The sequence below is a fragment of the Buceros rhinoceros genome, unplaced genomic scaffold (assembly GCF_000710305.1).
Source record: "Buceros rhinoceros silvestris isolate BGI_N320 unplaced genomic scaffold, ASM71030v1 scaffold3335, whole genome shotgun sequence".
In the NCBI taxonomy this organism is placed as follows: domain Eukaryota; kingdom Metazoa; phylum Chordata; class Aves; order Bucerotiformes; family Bucerotidae; genus Buceros; species Buceros rhinoceros.
Genome location: NW_010410966.1, coordinates 52,714 through 61,646, shown reverse-complemented (window position 1 = coordinate 61,646; position 8,933 = coordinate 52,714).

The window sequence follows — 8,933 nt, the reverse complement described above, 5'->3', positions numbered from 1 at the left end:
AGTAATATTTTGGCATCAGTATTTGGTTTCAAGCACAGGTGTACAAAGCTGTTTATGTGCCAGCCGTTCCTAGGTTGGCATAGGTACCTATTATGTAAATATTTTATTCAGATAGTCTATGAACAAACTATAGCCAGGAATGTCCATTAAAACCTACAGTGATCACAAGTTTGTCTGTAGATGTTAAACAAGGTTGTCTGATGCTCGTAGATGCTCTCAGCAGAGAGGACAGCTGTGATGTAAGCTTTTTGGGAACAAGAAGGCTGCTAGCCTACTCTTCATACAATGGCCAGCCAAGGATCTTACAGTTACTCTCCCCCATACAACCCAGCTGCAGAAGGTCACAACTACTGCATTGCTCTAACAGCTGCACGTGTATGCCACATGCTCTGTAGCATATTTATCCCCGTATCAGCGAATTAGAAAGGAGCATTAAGAATACTAGACTGGATCTTGTATAGTCCTGGCTCACCAGAAGCTGCCACGGACGTGAGCCAGACTGACTCGTGGAAGAGGCTTTATCTACTCTTCTACTGTAGTCGTTGTAATGAGGTTACTCCTTTGTTAAGGGAAGTTGATTTGCGTATAGGTAGGTCTTGCATATATTGCAAAAGCAAATGAAGCCCAGGCATCTTTGAGTGTGTCTCAGATTAGAGTTGTATACAAGTAAGTCCAATCCCCCAAAAGGGTTCCCATTTCACACAGCCTGGTACAAGGAGTTATGGTGGACCATTTCATGTCTGCTCTGCTATTCTCATGAAAAAGCCTTTGTTACTAAAGGAGAACACACCTCTCTCCCCCTCATGTGAATGAAAAGTATCTTTCTCTAACATTTTTCCTTTCTTTGCACCTCAGGGAATCTTCCAAGTCTTTTCACAGTCTTTTCAAGTCTTCAAGAGCATGGATTTTTCTTTAAGAGACAAATGCCTTCAGCAATGTGATTTAGCCGCGTTGCCCTTGATGTCCCGTGAAGCGTGTATTAGTATTGGTATAGTGCCAGAGCTTTCACAAGGGCTCAGGTAGCCTGCCTAGAGCATCAGTGTGGATCTTGATTTTCCATTTTGGAGAGAAACAATAAGACCTGTTCCAAAGGAAAATGCCTACTTTTGTCTCCCATATTTGAATGGATGTTCAAAGAGGACTTCACTGAGAGACTTGGTGAGTAATTTCTTCCCCTTGTTCAGCTGTATGTCGAGATAAATAGTGAAGACTAGCTTGAGAGTTATATTAACAGTAGCTCCTTGGACCTCCTTTTACTACATCAAACAATTGTCTTCAGCAGTTGAGGTCAGGAAAAAAGAAGCTAGATGGCACTATGGTCCAAAGAGATCATGTGCTGCTGGTGAACAAGACAAAGCTGTGCAAGTCATCTGGTCTAAAAAGCCTCTAGAATTTAATAGATATCAGCAAAACCAGAGTCAGAATTCCTTAAGTGGCATTAGGAAGACAACAGTCTTGCCACTGATACAATTATTTAACTTTTGTTTTTCGTAACGCTTAAGCACATATGCATGAAAGAGAAGATTACAGATGTAAAATGGCTTTAAGATAGTCTGCACAGACAAAACTGTGAAAATAGGTTGTGCATCATTGCCTCAGCATAACTTAAACTTATTTGTGTTTCTTAAACATAGACTCAGATATTTCTGCTCAAGTATGTTAATACGTATGGAAGTAGAGGAGCAATACACCATATGTGTGCAGTTAAAGGAAATAAACACACTCATCTAATTTGGTCAAGCAAGCTAGAGAGGAAAAACAGTCCATCCTGATTGACTCATGACAGTTTTCTTTGATGCTTTTTTAAGGACTGAGATAAAGGGACCTGCACTGCCAACATATGAATTTTGTGCAAGCAAATATCTAGGGTAGTTACTGCAGGACACTCATTAAATTATCTTTATAGACATGTATTTTCATTTTCGTATGTCAATTTTCCTAATCTTTATTTTTAGAACACAGTGTTTTTTTTTTACTGTTACACTGGTTTTTAGTTAACTAATGTAGGTAATTAATCCATTTGTATTTTTATCAAAAATGGAAATCAGACATGAATATATTAATATAGATTTTATTAAAATTATGAGGTGAACCAAAGCCCTCCCTAACCTGTAGTGAGTATTTAAGAGTACAAGGAGGCAGTTTAAGCTTATGAATTCCTTAGAAGAATGTCAAAGTTATTAAAATGCAAAACAAATAAACAAAGATATCCCTAAGATCTGGAAGTCTGGGGAGGTCTAATTTAATAATAAGTTTAAAAAAGGTCTCAGCATTTGAAAGTAAATGAAATCCAGGCAGCAAAACAACTTTGCAGCGGTAATAAAGCCAGCCTGTAGGCTTTTTCATTTTGGTTATGCAACGAAGGGGTCTGCATTGCAGCGTGCTGTATTTGAACCAAGGCCTTTTCCTAACAGAAGAGCCCTTTTTTTTAGAGTAGTTCAATAGTTCTTGTCTTGGAGGTAAGGTATTACTATACAAACTGGCAGGTTGAACAAACCTGCATCTCTCACAAAACAGATGCAATAAATGACTGATTTTATAGTAATTTATCATGGCAGAAGGTAACTGTAGAATACCGTACTGTTCCTCCAAAGCTCACTGTCATTAACATGACGGTAACGGGTATGGATGGGCACATAACTAATCTGGAAATGTAGAAAAGCTTCAAGGTTAGTAGTTGTTAGGGAGGCACTTGAGAAACTTCATGCTTCCCTGGAAATGAAAAGGAGATAATAGACACAGCCAATACTGGCAAGGAACTAGGAATTTTGTCAAAGATGCTTCAAAAGAGGCTAGAGCTAAGGGAATGATTTCTAGACAGATGGTAGAAGAAGAAAGTCAAAAGTTTTGTAGAAAGTATGCAGAGAAGTAGGTCCGTATTCATCGGCAGTGAGATTGGAAATTTGAAGAACAAGGCTGTTAGAACAACCATACACTGGAGTAGCAAAACAAATTTCCCTTGGGCTAGCAAAGAGCAATAAAACAATTACCTTTAACATGGCTCTTTGTTTTAAAATAAGAAAAAAGTTAAATTAGTTTCACCACAATTATTTTTGAGATTTTCCTCCCATTTCAAGATTTGACTGAATTTGTCAGCTCCTGCTTTATCGAGTATTTGATGATTCAGCAATCCTTTCTAGGTTCTGTGCTTCATATCAGTATGCTAGGAAGATGTACTTCAAGTTTAAATGGAGAAAAATTATGCTTCCCAAAAGCATAAAAGCCCTCCATGACCGAAATGGCTAACTGGAGGGATTTATGAAGAAAATTCAGAATAAATTATCAAGTTTTAAAATCTTTTCCTTCTGTCAATAACAAATGAAAAATTCTAGTTCCTCTTAACACCTTTTAGAAACAACACCTACCTGCTGATCTGCCCCGTTGTGTTGAATATGCAGCTGCCAAGGATTACCCAGAAAAATGAACATCACCCGGGAAGTAGCATCATTCCTCCAACTTATGGTAAGGCATGGCAGACCGCGAGCCTTGTCCTTAATTAACCATGGATTGCTGCTGCTTTATGAAACACCAGTCTTTATTTTTTTATGTCTTTTTAACCTTTTGGGAATCATACAGGTTTTTCTTTATGGGGACCATACTGTGCAGTTTGCCATTTGGCTCCAAACGTCTGAGAACTGACTGTGGGCTTCAGCCTGCAGAATCCCTGTGAAATTCAGCAGTGCCGACACGGTACTTGTATAGCTGTGAGTTTTGCTTTGTGCTGCCTCAGCAACAAGGAGGACTGTCAGCAGAGTACTGTCTGGTCTAACAATGTTTCTGTTCCTTTACTTTTTTTGCCATTCAAGTGCTTCCCCCTAGAATTGAAGGAAACTCACATTTTCTGTTTTCTGATCGTGTGTAAAATCCTTTTAAAGTAGTGTGAATGTTGGCTGAACTTTTTGCAGGTTCAGTTGGCTGAACCGAATGAAAGCCAAGAAGTTCTCTAATGTCTATTGTAGTTCAAGGGTCATGTTGTTTATAGAGCAAAATACACGTACAGTGACAGGAAGCAGAGTTTTCCCTATATTTTAAATAAACAACAGCAGGTCCAATTTCTACTTATTGGGGATAGGAAGATCTCATTGTTCTATCAGATTTCTGTTTCCTGTGACACTCTATAAGGTACATCTCCTTCATGCTTGTTGGCATTATTTGTACGTTGAAAATGTGTGATGCAGCAAATTCTTAAAAATAACCATCAACTTTGTATTTGTTTTCAAGAAAGTGCTGATGCTAAATAAAGTACTAATTGGCAGCAACTGCCCTAAAATGAGCACACTCAGCAGAAATCCAGCATTACTGGTTTTGGATTTAGTGTCATAGGTGAACTGAAGAAAGGACAAGTTGGTAAATTCAGTGTACTTTAAATCTGTCAGAAGGTTTAAAAATAACTGTTCTAAAAATCAATTTTTTTAAAAATTGCTTACCATACACTGAAACTGCTCATTTTACTTCTCTGTTCTTGAATTAATTTATCCACAAGATAGTTCATCAAAACAGTATGTTTTAAGGGGAAAATGCAATGGATTTGTAAAATACCAAAAGCAATAGTAGAATTAAATTTTGGCTGATGATTGTTCACAGGAAGTCCAAACAGGGCCTATGAAACAGGCCTAAAGCATTGTGAGTCTTCTAGCAGAAGACCGATACAGTACATGAAAATATTAACATTTCTTAAAGGCATTAATTGCTCCAACTTAATTAACAATTATTTATTACAATGAGAACAGTTTCTGAGCGATAGTAGAAGTGTATTAGAAATATACAACATTATAATGGGATATTGAATAGGCTCTTCACTGACATAGGATTTTGCACCGTACTGATTTTAAGAGTGGATTAGAATGTCAGATAATTATTATAAAGGTATTTATACTGCAAGTTACTTAAAAATCACTTTTCTGCTTGTGCGAAATGAGCTTGTTTAACCTTCTTGGGAGGTGCCAGTGGAAGGTGGAATGTTTGTTGATTTCAGTCCTCTGTGATACTGGCTGCAATACTCCATTGCCAATTACGTGACAGATTCCCAATCCTGCCTCAGCGTTCTCAGCAATACCCTAACTTAGTTGTGGTAATTCAGCTACAGCAATTCAGTCTTCCAGAGTACCTGCTGAAGAAGGCGGGCTGGAGAACAGAGTAAGAGTTGAAGCTGAAAGACCATTTTTCTTCTCGCCCTGGTTTAGGATGCAACCCCCAAGCCTGCTACTGCATTTGCAGATAAAGAGACAGCTTGTGAAAGCCACGCATCTTTCTTTTCATCTCCTGTTGAAACTCTTTATTTTGCTGGCTGTGGTAATAGCTTATATGCAAGTGACTCCAGTCTGTCTGCCCAAGCATCTCTTTCCTTTACGGTTTTGAAATTGGCTGCAGCTTCTGCAATTGCTCCCTACCTGCAAGCAGCAGCCTTCCCTCCATGAGCTGCTGCACGGGGGAAGGACAGAGATTCCTGCTTGCTCCTCACTCGTACATCACTCTTTGCTTCTCTTCGTTCTCTGTTTTCTCTCTGAGTGTATGCTTTGACCAGTAATGTCAGGTCTAAATTAAAATATTTCTATTATGAGCAGGAATATCTAAAAGCAACTTGCTAAAAGAAAAAAAGATGAGAACATTCATAACCAGTGGAACGAGCTAGAGAAAAGAGCCTCTCCTCTAGTCATCTGCTCTGCTGCCTGCAGCATGTGTGTGAAGAGCATGTTTTTAGACCACGTACATTCCTTTTCCTCTTCTTTCTGCTCTAGTCTAGTCTTGTGAAATACAAGACTGATTCCACCTGGTGAAGATGAGGTTGTTATTGGGAGAGAATAGTTATGTTAGGAGAATAGTTATGTTGTTCTATTATATAGAATAGTTATGTTAGGAGATAAGTTAGGAGATTTTTGGAACACAGGCCTCTGCAGATCTCCACACAATATCAGGAATGCAGGAAGATTTTCCCATATTCCTAAACATTCAACTTCAACCATTACTCTGATACTAATCTTACATGAATAAATTTTTGAAGTAATAATGGATGTGGGGTATTTCCATTTCCTTTCTTTTACGAGGGTATTTCCACTGCTTTCAATCCTCATTAAACTGTCTGCTGTCTGCTCTTAGTCCGTATGTACAAAACGTGTTCAGAGCCATTAAGATGCGATTGCTGTAGTAAAAGGTTGCTGAAGTTTTTTCTACACAAAGCGTACAAGCCTCTGAGTTCATTGGTTAATGCTCTATGAATTATGGGGAGTATCTTCTAGTATTTTTATACCTTCATTTACACTTCTTATTTAATGATAGTAAGGGCTCTTTTAGCAAAACTCTTAGGCATATATGGGACTTCAGTTGCATAGTTAACAGGATCTAATGCCTTCACTGATGTTAAGTGTGTAAATCAGTATTTTGGAGACCTAATAACCAAAAATACTTGACTGCAAAGTAGTATCTAAATATTGTATTTTTCAGTTTTGAGAGTCTGCCATGTGCTGAGACCCTACACTGAACCTAGTGTAAAGAGATTTAGGAGAATTTTTTTAAATCCTCTTTTGCTTTGTTTCACAAATAAGAGGAATTTTAACCCATTTTTGTCTTCTTTTTCATTTTTTTTTATTCTTCCATAGAAGGTTTCAGTTTCAATATCTCAGAATTTTTTTTTTTCAGGTTTTTAAGTAGGCAGGGCATTTCCAACAAAATAAGTGAAAGAAAGAATAGTAGGAAATCTTAATTTAATGCTGCTGGGTTTGTACAAATGAGCTAGCTGGAATGCCAGAGCAGGAACTAGGTGGGAGAAGAACAATAGCATGTTTACGCAATACTAGTGAGCAATGTGATGCTAACTTTGGAAAAGATTTGGAAGCAAGGAGTTTGAGAATTCCTTTTCCTGAAGAAAAGTAGTCTGAGGGGAGACTTTATCGCGCTCTATAACTACCTGAAAGGAGGTTGTAGAGGTGGGGTTTGGTCTCTTCTCCCATATAGCAAGGGACAGGATGAGACGAAATGGCCTCAAGTTGTGCCAGGGGAAATTTAGGTTGGCTATGAGGAAAAATTTCTTTACAGAGAGGGTTGTGAAGCATTGGAAGAGGACTCCACCAGGGAGGTGGTGGAGTTCCCATCCATGTAAGTGTTTAAAAGCTGTGTAGACGTGGTGCTGAGGGATATGTTTGAGGGACCCTGGCAGTGCAGCATGGAGGGTTGGGCTTGATGATCTTAAAGGTCTCTTCCAACCAGATGATTCTGTTACAAGAAATGTAAACAGGTTAAATGGCTGCAAATATTATGCTACAAAATATCTTACAGTTCTGCTAGTTTTAGCGTCAGAACAATTGCAGGCTGCATTCAATAGCAGCTTGAACCATTAATGGCTTGTGAAAAAGCAGTCAGCTGAGTGGTCTTGTTAGCTCTTTTCAGGTACCAGCGAGGAAATGTTTACAAAGGAGAAAGAAAGATGTTCAGCATACTGAAAAAAGAGATTAGCTGTAATTCACGGTGTTAGAAACTGACTTTTGATAAGCCATATTGGAAAAGAAATTAGAACATTTAGTCTGTGATCATGAGATGAGTGGAAAAAGCCACAAGAACAGTTTTGTTGACAGAAAGTGTGAGAACTGGCAGTGTAGAAGAGAGTCTTTAAAGAAAAGAACAGCAGGTTTTTGAATTTACCGTCTGCAGAATCCGGAAGAGAAAATAAATATGCAAAGGGAAGCTGGATGTGCTGAAACTACTATAAAGTTGCAGATGATTTCATAATTAAGGAGAAAGATAGTCAAACTGAAATCCTGAAAAAATGATGAAAAATTAATTACCAGGAAGAAGAGTCTCAAAATTGCTCTTAACTTACTGATCACTGAAAAGAAGTTGAAAGAGGGGAGCCCAGGTGCTTGGAGAGGACTTGTGCAAGAAAGGTTCTAAAGTTTCACACACCTGGTGAGAATTTAAATGCTGGCTGTTCTGTCACAGTAGAATAGCCTGGACAGAATATTGTTCAGGCTCGTTAAGGATAGTATGACAAGCAAATCACCTTTGTCGGCAGATTGCCTTCGTCGTTCTAGGTTATTGCTGTTTGCTTGGACAAAGTGCCAAATGGTTGTGGGGAACCAGAGGCTGCTAAGGCATGTGATAATCAAGCAGGAAGTATAGGAATGTGATAGTGAAGAATGAGATATTTTAAGCTCCTTTGAGTCTGAGAACGGTGTTGTATAAAGGGAGAACGATATGCTTGTGAGAAGAAGATACTTTTAAGCAATAGTGCTTAAAGTATTTCAGTGCTTTGCGCAGTGGGCCTTCCCCAGTCTGGAACTCACCAAAAGAGCTTGGGGCATTTGCCATTGCAGTACTGCGGAACTGCTTGGCAGAGAGGCAGCCTTCTCCCCGAGGGTGAGTTTCTCTTTGTGGCTATCTTTTCATAAGATACTGGTTCTTTACCTGTTTGTGCTCATTAGATGTTTATGCCATGACTTCCTACTCCTCGCTGCCTGAGGCCATCAACATACTTACACAGAGTTTATAGACGGCTTCTGGCTGTCAAAAAGGGAAAGAAGAAACAGGAAATTACTGTGAGAATGTGACCTGCAGCTGCCTGTGTATCTAAAAAAAACTATGTACATCTTCACACAATGACAAAGAAGTCATTAGGAATCAGTCACTGGTATTTTCATCAGAAAGGAACTCTTTTAGTGTGCATCAATTTATCAACAAGTTTTTATTAAGTGTATTACAGTGGGCTCTTATTTTTTCTAGGTGTAGTTAGAGTATTTAAGAAAAAAGGAAATATAGAAAAGATTATGTTGAGCTTCTGCATACTATTGACAAAGGGTGCTATTCTTTCAGAAGATTCTAGAAAGAGCAACAAATTGTGTATATTGTAAGCATCTTAAAAGGCAGACTATTATTTTTGCTATTGTATAATGAGTAGTGCATGGGACATCTAGCTGGGAATCATTTGTGCCACAGCTTGTGGA